This window comes from Sinohyriopsis cumingii, unplaced genomic scaffold, assembly GCF_028554795.1.
Source record: "Sinohyriopsis cumingii isolate HCF-2022 unplaced genomic scaffold, ASM2855479v2 utg000555l, whole genome shotgun sequence".
NCBI classification, from domain to species: Eukaryota; Metazoa; Mollusca; class Bivalvia; order Unionida; family Unionidae; genus Sinohyriopsis; species Sinohyriopsis cumingii.
In genome coordinates, this window is record NW_028315910.1 from 566,201 (window position 1) to 577,522 (window position 11,322).

Sequence of the window (11,322 nt, forward strand, 5' to 3'; positions counted from 1 at the left end):
GCCCGTAATCACACAAAGCAGTAAATATATACCTGCAATTACACAAAACAACAATGTATATGTCTGCAATTACACAAAACAACAATGTATATGCCTGTAATTACACAAAGCAGTAAAGTACATGCCCGAAATTACACAAAGCAGTAAATTATATGCCCGGAATTACACAAAGCAGTAAAGAATATGCCCTGAATTGCACAAAGCAGTACAGTCTACACCTGCAATCAAACAAAATGTAAATTATATGCCCCTAATTACACAAAACGGTAAAGTTTGTGCCTGCAATTACACAGAGCAGTCAAGTCAATGCCTGCAATTATACAATCAAAGATAAAAAGATGATATGCAGTAATCGGATTGGAAATAAAATGTTTAGGAAAGTCTTGCTAAAACCGACGACAATTTAGTACAGAAATGCATTCGAACTTTTGGCAATCAAAAATAAATACAGAAAAAAAGACAACTGAACAGTTTCAATAGAAAAAGGAGTGAACATATTCATTATGTTTCAGGATGAAGCGTTGGAAGAATAGGAATAGGTCCAAATTGCAGATTACAGAGAAGATGTTGGCCAAGAACACTACATTCGTGTTGAGCAGTTTCAAACAACTAAAATTAATTGCTTGGTGTATCGCATGGATAAAGAAGTAGGGGAAAATAAGCTTTATTTTGAAACACATCAAATTTCTTGTTGCTTAACAGCATCTGTTACATCACTTACGAACAAAATTCTTGGCAACCAACTGTGCAAAGTATATATACAAAACTACAAAAGTATATATATATATATATATATATATATATATATATATATATATATATATATATATATATATATATATATATATATATATATATACACACACACACACAAGTAAAGCTGTAATAATCGTGCCAACAAACTTATGGTCGTTATAAATAATGTACTTGATGATATTTATCTAGGTACACATATAGGTCTAACTTTTATTAATGTAATTGATGATATTTTTCTCTAGGTACACATATAGGTGTACCTTTCATTAATATAATTGATGATATTTATCTAGGTACAACATATATGTATACCTTTCAGTAATGTAATTGATGATATTTTTCTCTAGGTACACATATAGGTATACCTTTCATTAATATAATTGATGATATTTATCTAGGTACACATATAGGTCTACCCTTCATTAATGTAATTGGTAATATTTATCTAGGTACATATATAGGTCTACCCTTTTCATACTATTTCTGTTACAATAGATAGCTATGGTACAATGAGATGCGTGATAAAATGAAATGAAATTATATAAAACGTCTTTTATTTTGTCCCCTACAGAGAACTGAGCTGGAATCTCTGCACGGTACAGCACCCATCTCCTTGTCTGCATGCATCAACCACATAGACAAATATTTGTTTTCAAATTTTTGCTTTTAGTTACCATGCATTAAATATAACCTAGTAGATAAATAATTTTGTACTACACTACACGCTGTATTGTCGATTGACACGTTAATAAAAAAATAATCATTATATATATATATATATATATATATATATATATATATATATATATATATATATATATATATATATATATATATTCCAGAATTCTCTTTCAAGGGTCGTAACTGCTATTTTGCCACACACAAAATTAAGCCTTCGTCTGAAAACGACGAGGGGTTATTTTCTTAAGTCTGAATGTATTAAATATACAGTAACAAATCCTAAAAGAATATTACGGAAAATTCATCACAACTCCGGCACTGAGCAGCTAATTCTAAATAGAATCTGTTATTGAATGTTTTCATCAATGTCCCAACAAAGATCAATTTTCTCTGCTTTTTGTTTACTCATTTTCTCCCCTGTTTCCATTAAGTTTTAGATTAATTGTCCATAATTGGATCAACCTGCCATTCAAGCAGACACAGCTGTTGGGGTTTATTAAAATCCACTGGAGTGGAAGTTCATAATACATTTGTTGTAGTGCCACTTCTGACGCGTTTAACAGATTTTGAGAAAAAAAGTCTTTACAGCCTTCCTAAAATAATCTATTTCGTGAAAGAAATTACAGAAAATATTGGTAATATTAACGGAAACGGGACGAAAAGTGAATGTTTATCCAAAGAATTAACTACGAATAAATCAGTTGAAAGGTTTATTGACAGCGTCCTGTTGAGCTACGAGTTGTAATCGAAAGCTGCACGACTTAGAACTTCGCAACTTCACGGATTTTGCGACAATTTCACCTTATTACAAACCAAGAGACTATATGTTGTTAAACAATAATATATTTATATTGCCGAAATATTCCCCATTGCTAATACTGTGTTTGAAAAATCCTCAGAAAGGTCTTGCACAATTTTATATATATTCAGTAAACTCTTGTATATGAAAATTGCACATAACGCATTGTAAATAAAGGTGATAAGGAAAGTATATCAATCAAATTAAATAAGGAAGGTATATCAATCAAATTAAATCCTTATACATCCGAGTTTATCTGCATTATCTAGTGTTCTTAAAGTACGACGATGGATTGGTTTGTTGAGTCCGGAGTCGAAACTCAAAGCTACAACTTTGTCATATCAGCACAAGCATGAACAACCAATCCTGACCCTGTGGGAAGCCCCCACCTAAGGTAAATAAAGACTGCACACATGTATGTGTAGATTGGAAGGCGAAAGCTGACTGTTGCTAAGATTTATCAAAAAAGCCAAAATGTGTCTTTTTGACAAATTTATTGATGGCAAATTTTTATCAGAAAACAGTGTATACTGTTGATTATAGTATTCTTAGTTGGATAGAAAAACCAACATATATAAAATACTTCATTAACTCGTCAAAAATCAGTGCGTGTTGTAGTCCATTCTTCATATCCAATTTGTTGAGCAGCGTACGACACAGTAAAACGTGGACCTGGTCACACGCTAGTGCAACGTGATAAATGTCGTTATTAATTTAATTGCTCACGACTTGCTGCGCGCACTATAAATAGCATCCGCATAAGAGAATGCACATCTGAAAGGCCAAACACGCTGTAAATTCACGATCATAGAGTTATGTACGCCGGATGCACCAATACGGACAAATCGCAACTGTTTCAGCTAGCATAATTTTCAACTTTTGCAAGACGTCGAAATTTTTTAGAATTGCAACAAAGTTACAAAAACCGACTGGCATTATAAAGAATCACGTGGTGAAATGTGGTTGTACAAGTCTACAAAATATCTGAGAAGTAATAGTTGTAGGTGCGTTTCAGTCGTTTGATTCGTCACGTGTCTGGCGATTTCATTTAATGTTTAGTGTTCTCATTTTGTTTTGTAGCTGTACATTGTACAGTTGGTTTCAGACCATCTTCGCTAGCAAGGTTCCGATAACCTTATCTACACCATGGCATATCGAGCAAATATTTCTGAAATTCGGGATTGTGAAATTCATTTGATGCGGCGGCAAGCCACGGCACCCAATCAAAATTAAGTTGTTCACATTTTAAATTTTCAACACTGTTCCTACTGGGCCGATAGATCACCCCTTCACCCGTGATGATATTGACCCGAAAATCAATATCATCACGGGTGAAGGGCTGATATCATGTATTCATTAAAAGCAGTAATTATCTGCATGCAAATTTTTCGCATACATCGATGTATATTTTATACACTTACTGGTATTTCTCATAGCTGTGCAGCTACCGTCGGCTGAAGGGTTGTTTTGGTGATATGTAGATTATATTTCCTGAGCAAATCATATGCTTGGTGACTTGTAAATCCACCTGGAATAGCACAACCATCTGTCATGTGGCCATTTTGAATTTCGCGCTTGATATGGCTGTTACCAATTACCAGTATGTGTCGAAAGTGTATACGGGTTTGTTCAAGAATGATTGCATGCAGCAGAATTGCATATTTTAATAAACAGGTGACATCAGACCCACAACATCGTCCATCAGTATCAACACAGATTTGTGGGGTTGATTTATCCGATTATGTTCTTACGTGATCGAGAAAAGGGAGCACACAAATTGACTGGGCTGATAAATAAACAATTTTCCAGTGTCGGTCAGTGTTTGCACAAATACCTTTCACTCAAATACACCTGTAATGGCTTCCCTCTGGTACTAGTCATACTTTCAATGTTAAACTTACAAAGTATCCATTTTAGGTCGATTGCAACCACCGTTTTCGGCGGATGTACAATGCATCACGCTATTAGTTAGTTGGCATTGTATACAAAGGGAAGCAACACATGAAATCCAATAGATGTCGCTGGGACAAAGTACCAATATAGCTGTTCGATCCGCCAAAAGTGTAGATGATTTCGGACAAGTCTCCAGTCTTCTGATAATATATGTAATAACAATTATCAAGAAGTCTTATATTACAGGATTCCGTATAATTTCATCGTTTTCTTTTCCTAGGGGTAGATTATCATTAGTTATAATGCAATTGCCGAGGACCTGACCTGACCTAGGTCATCTTAATGCTACGAATAATTCGTCATTTTCTTGTAAAGTTACTGTGCGAAACTAAATTTGTGACGCGACGGGACATGATGTGTCGAGTGCGTAAAAATACTTCGCTTTGAAAACATCCACTTTGTCGTCAAGTTGTAGTGTTTGTTCATTAATTGCAAGTAAATGCTCGAAAACATTGGCCACCAAAAAGCCTGGAATGGATAAACTCTACATATATCAAGTGCGCGCCTTTTTTGAAAATTCGTACATAATTCAGTGCTGGATCCCGTAGTCAGGGCCAGCCTTAGGCCAATTAAACCGATTTGGCCCAATGGGGCCTCGCGCTCACAGGGGCCCCGCGAGTTAGTACTTTTAAAAAATGCATATATAATGTGACGCTCTCCGTGTGACCGTCCAATCGTACGTATGTTAATGTATCTGCTCCTTACCTACATAAACCATATATACTAACGTCGCGCAACGAATAGGAATGCGCGCTGTATGCGATAAAAATGGTTGTCAGGCATTATGTACAACTGTGGAAAGTATGCATTATCTCATTTTTCTCAGGGAAAAGAAATATAAACAATGTCTATCGAGCTTTTGCAAAAAAATAATATTTTTTACGAGATGATGGAAATTGTCTAAAAGAAAGACTTACTGTGACAGGAACCTTTGACCCCCCCCCCAAGTGGTTACGCCTTGAAAATAAGAGAAAATAACGTATGTCGTCGTCATGGTAAATTTCACAATAGAACGCTGATTTAATGTCCGAGGGAGAAAATTATTCAAATTGTGTTAAAATGATCAAGCTGAAGTAACAGTAAATCGAGCAGTGTATATCAAAGCCACAATATGAGACAGACAGACAGATTTGACATTAAACTATATTTCCCTCTAAGTCTTTTATATATAAGACAATATACCGTACAGTTATTGCTTATTCGCAAAAGACAAACGAAATTTTGCATCAATGTTTGCCTTCAACAGAAAATCACATCCGCAGACAAAGACATCGACTGTTATGAATATCACAGAATATGAATTTGTCATATAATAAAATGTAGAATGTTAATGTATGGTGTGTGCGGGGGGGGGGGGGGGGGGGGGCGGGCATAAACTTGTTATCAAAATTTTTAACCTGGACGTGAGCCTATAAGCGAGATCGTTATGCCCAAGAGTGAATCGTCTTATCCCAAGAAAACCAGTGTTCCTGGCCTGTTGATTAACGCCTGTCATTTTTAAGGAAAATCCACCAAAATACACTCGACTAATTGGAGTTAATTAACAGTCAGACTCTTGCATCCGCATGTTATTATGTGTTTTAAGTTAAAAAATTGTGTTCTTTGTTATCGGAAATTTTATAGATGTTAACCGTCATTTAACAGTATATACCGGTATCAGAAATTTGACACATTTGGTTCACCATACACTCAAAAATGTGCAATACTCTTCTGTTACCGGATGAGGCCATTGTGTGAGGTGACATGTATTCCGATATGCATTAGGTGCGCTTGTGTCCTCGTGTTGAACCTTCGAACACCTGATTATACGCAATGATTAACTTTAATATAAATAGATCGCTTGTTTCTATAATCTACAAAAAAAAAAAAAAAAAAAAAAAAAAAAAAAAAAAAAAAAAATTTTAAAGAGCTAATTTGACACATCCGGGAGTATACAAATGAATAAGTCCATTTGATACCAGTGGGATCCAGGATCGATATTCTCACCTGTTAAAACCTTTAGGAAGGTAAGAAGTAATCATACAGCACTGTTATAATAAGCATTGTCCCCCACCCCGAATCCTACTCTGATATGAATCATACTTGCTTTAAGAAGGGTATCAGTTTGTCATATTTGTTAAAATTGGCAATCTAAAACAAGCTTACGAGGCAAAAATTGAAGTCTTGTTTTCAAATATAACAAATTCCATGGTTATTTCCAAGGTTGAAAATGAACAGTATTCAAAGAAGATAAAAAAAAAGTCAAGACAATCGGCAAGAATATTATCTTTCAGAAAACAGTATAAAAAATTCTCACAAAATTTGAATGAGATATATATTTAACAATTAAATAAAATCTCCACTGATAATATCTGCATTATTGTACAATTGACGTAATACTAAAGTTACGGAATACGACCTGTTTTTTCTGTTAAATCTACTCGGTAAACATGTTGCTTTTTACAGAGTCAAAACGTGCAATCTGAATAAAATCATATCTTGACTGTCCTAATTGAAGAACACGTGATTTTAACCAAGTTGGAAGCATGAAAGATGAAATTTAGAACAGCATTTCAAGGTCACGTAGTTTGTTGATAACGCTTATTTCACACGTTGAACATTTAGTTTGTTTACAGAAACCTACGATGGCCCCCAGAGTACAACTTCAAAGTAACATGAATTTGTACATGTACACGTTTTGACGTGACGGATCTATATATTAAAGTAATAGAAATTTGTGCATGTACACATTTTGCTCAAATGTGTACGTGACGGATCAACATTAAAGTAACAGAGATTTGTACATGTACACATTTTGCTCAGAAGTGTACATGTACAACTTTATTACTTCACAATTAGAACCAATTAACATTCCTTGCGCAGTAATAAATTAGAAAGAACAATTCACCTCCATGATAACCTTTCGGCTTATTTTCTTGTTCGTCTGAACCCAATTACACTGGTCTCTATGTTGGCAAGAAAGCGGGAAAAAACCCAGCATCACAGTTATAACAAAGTTGTTCTCAGTTATAAGTAATCATCTGTTTACACCGCTCTCTCTCTCTGACTGTACATGCATACATACATACATACATACATACATACATACACACACACACACACACACACACACACACACACACACACATACATACATACATACATACATGCATACTGTGTATTATTTCATTTTATTTTACTGTAATTTTATGATGTTTTGTTTACTTGTTTGTTTTTGTTTCTCCATCCAGTGTGAGCCTTTGTGTTGCTGCAGAATGACGTCATGACCATGGTAGCCTCGTTTTCCTGTCATTAGTCCTGACCAACACAGTACTTGACATGTACTCGATTCAAGGACATTTTATTCTGAATGGAATACAATAGAATAGTTGTTATTTTTTTGAAGACTCGGAAATATATATTGGTTTTTGTAAAAGCTGACCCAATATTGGATCTACATACAGCATGTAATACAATAATTATCATTGCCATGAGCAAAAGAAAACTGTTCAACAATGCTTGTAGTTTTTATGAACATGCCTGCAGCTTTTATACTTACAATCGTGAAAAAATGAATACCTTTGCATCAGTGACTTATGCCTTTACAGTGTCAGCAGAAGGCGATACATTATCCCAATTTAAATCAGGACTGAACAGAACCGGAATTATCAGGTAACTCACTGTTAGTGTCTTCGTCTATATAGTGCTGACTGCAGACTTCTAGAGAAAATCTTTTTTGACATGTAATTTTAAAACACGTTACAAATGCACAATGTTAGTGATTTACTTCTGGTATTTTGATTGAAACTTACGGATGCAGCAAGTACTATTCCAATCTATTTAAACAATTGTTTTAATATTTTTTTTTTTGTTTCAGCTCATCACACACAAAAACCACTATTAGATATCTTTTCAGGCAAGGTTCATCACCCGACCGGATGACGTCAACCGTTTGTTACACATAGTTAAAGTCGTCTTCGTACCCGGATGGTACCTTAAGAAAATACGTGTCGCCATTGTGTGCGATACCTGATAGAAGTCTACGGTAAGTTGTGGGACGCATTTTTTACTTGAAAGGATACATATAGCAATGTTATAGATCATTTCAGGCTACGTCTGTTTACAAATGACTTCTCCATAACCACGTGTGTGTAATGTAACCAAATTTGTCAGAAACAAAACAGTAGTTTTCGAGAAAATGTTTCACCTACATGGTCCAATCATCAGATCATTTGCCTTTCTCCGCCTTGACAGTGTAACAAAAGTTTATTTGTACTCATATTGGTTATCCTTGAGGTAAAACGGATTTTTCATACTTCTGATTTATAAAATGTCTTTTTGTTGTAGTGTCGTACTTGTTTGATAATGTTTCTGAGCATTGCCAAGCAGAACGTTTCTTCTTGATAACTATTTGTATAATGTTTTGAATGCCTAACATGTATTATGCAGTGTTTATCTCAGACTGACAATTACCAAACCTATCATGCAGCCCAATTCACGAATGAGATTATCCCTGTGTCTCACATGGACTTCAGTATTAATAATATACACATTTACTAATAAATGTTCTCTGTTATAAATTACCATTCCTTCTTTATTCATTTTTATATTTATAATGTCCTTCATTTGAAAGACAAATGCAGAACAAAAAGTTAATGGCAGCATAAATGACATGAAAGAGATGTATATAATAAATCTCACAAGCTGATTAAAACATGTATTGTTTATAATTTTAATAGCTTCTCGATGGTGTCAAATATTTAAAGTCCAAACAAGAACACTATACGTATTAGCCTGTATTAGCAGAAGTATATGAATCTGATAACAGTCACACACCATGAATAAATCTGTTAAGAACATTGAAGGTACAAATGCTCAACAAGTTTTGTGCCAATAATTTACAACATTCTTATGCTCGTTTTTGACATTTACGACGAAAGATCGACCTATTTATAGGTTACTACATTGGTATGGGGAAATATGAACGAGTTTTTTGGATGGAATACTGCACGACCTTGGGAGTGCAGTATATCCATCCGAAAAGACGAGTTCATATTTTCCCATACAAATGCAGTAACCTTTTTATTATATGCTCATTTTCTTATTCTACATACTTATACCTTTTTATTCTACCTTATTCTACCTATAAACAAAATACCCTACAAGAAACAAAATAACTGAATGTATGACATATTCAAAACTAAATACACAAGTGCAGATTCACCATTACACAACAACATCATTATTAATGCGTATATAACTTTGCCCAGAAAAATTTGAACTTAGTCACGCGCTCGACATAACTTTCGAAAGAAAATGGCGTATCTAGTTAAAATTGAAATTTGCAGTCATATTGTCAATGAATGCGCATTGCAACAACTTTTCCATTTGATCTGAAATGAATAGATTTTGGTATTTTGTTTCGATTCTACGAAAGTTCATGATTTTGGACTGGATTCATCTGTGCCAATTGTACAAGAAATACACTGGACTGAAGCAGCGCGGGAGAAGCGTGTTTACATGTGCAAATGTGTGTTTGTTCTGTCGTTGACTAACTAAAATCATAATGTGGGGAAAACATGAAGTGTTTCAATTGCAATTATCAAAAATACACTATTGAATTTAATGTTTATTTCATTTTGAGTGCAGTAAGGAGGATGTAATTGCACTTGGAATATAGTCGAAATTACAGTACAATTTCGAAATGTGTAATCAGGCTTGAGAACTCATGACATGGCTCATGTAATTCGGATTTGCAGAACTAAGAAAGTACATTTTGATGAAAATTATGCATGTAAAACTGTAAGTATATTTTTTGCCATTCTTATTACCAGCTAAAGGAGACAGTCTATGCCTTTATAGCTTGCATGTTATTTGTAGATACCAAGCAATTTTATGAAATCTTGTGTCTATCGCAAAATTTGTAACAATGTATCAAAACGTTAACGTGGAATGTACCAAAGCAGTTGGTATGTAGCAGTCCACGAAACATCTGTTTAGTTCATTCAGAAACAAGTTTAATTATCCTAAACGTTTTGCACCTACTATGCGACTGTACATGATTTGTTTACAAAGTAGTTCCTAATACACTATTGGGCACACGTGTCCTGCGCGTGGGTGCAATATGAAGGTGTGCAATGTCGTAAAATACTGAACGATTCTGATAATGTAAAGTTAACGGAGAAAAAAAATTGAGCACATAATAATAGTAAATACGTCTTGAAATTAATAATGACATTTGAAATATTACGTCATAGTAAAAGCATGCAAATATTACGTCATGTGCGAACATCATTACTTACGTTCCTATTTTTGTCTTTTCAGATGGAAGACGAGGACAGGTCACAATAGAGAGAATTCTCAAATTCGCAACAGGGGCATCCAGAGAACCACTTATTGGATTCAGCATGAACCCAACCATCCAATTTGCTGAAGTGATATTTCCATCCGCGAGCACATGTATTAATCAACTAATACTACCTGTTAAATTGTTGATTACGAATTATTTGATATGGAATTTCTGAATGACTTCTTTTGGCTTGAGTAGGAGAGTAGGATGATATAATTGTTATACTTCACTCATTGTATTGTACCAATCGGAAAATCCTCGGTTACTTCTGTGATACAATAATATGCCTTGGATATATGACGGCACAATAATTAACCGAAGAAAATCGTACATTTTTTTTCAGCCGGAAAGTTCTCGGCAACGGAACAACAACAAAGAAGACAAATAAACAAAAATCTATTCAGACCACTTCAACAATATCTACGACTCTATTTGTCTCTAGAATAAATAAAGTAGTTCCTTGCAGTCCGAACTTCTCGGTCAATCGTTGTTTCCTTAATAACAGAGGTGGTCAGAATTTAAAGTAGCTGCATACATTTAAAGTATGATCCGTAGGATTGATCTCGAAAACAAAAATGTGTATTGTATATACATCAGCTTAGAATCTTTCGTATCCCTTCCGGTCCTGTGCGATACAATGGGACTGGGTGTGTGTGTGTTTCATACAATATACCTGGTGATCGTTTAACGTAATCTGTGCATAATTGACAATTGCACAAGAATATCAAATGCTGAAAAGTTTTATGTAACGTAAGACATGATTAATGTGCATCTTTTTTAGAGAAATGCTTGCTGGTTTTTCGTA

General features: G+C 34.5%; 1 long non-coding RNA gene across 3 annotated transcripts in view; it reads left to right on the forward strand.

Moving 5' to 3' along the window:
* The window catches only part of LOC149773789 (uncharacterized), a 108,265-nt gene extending 97,280 nt beyond the window's left edge, over positions 1 to 10,985 (forward strand). Inside the window, exons 1-3 of one of the 3 annotated variants that reach the window (XR_016417272.1) lie at positions 6,064 to 7,840; positions 8,046 to 8,213; positions 10,493 to 10,985. This is a non-coding gene — a long non-coding RNA (uncharacterized LOC149773789). Of the gene's footprint in view, positions 1 to 6,063; positions 7,841 to 8,045; positions 8,214 to 10,492 lie in introns of those variants that run through there. The other 2 variants (XR_016417274.1, XR_016417273.1) reach the window with 2 other exon arrangements.
* The last annotated feature ends 337 nt before the right edge of the window (positions 10,986 to 11,322 follow it).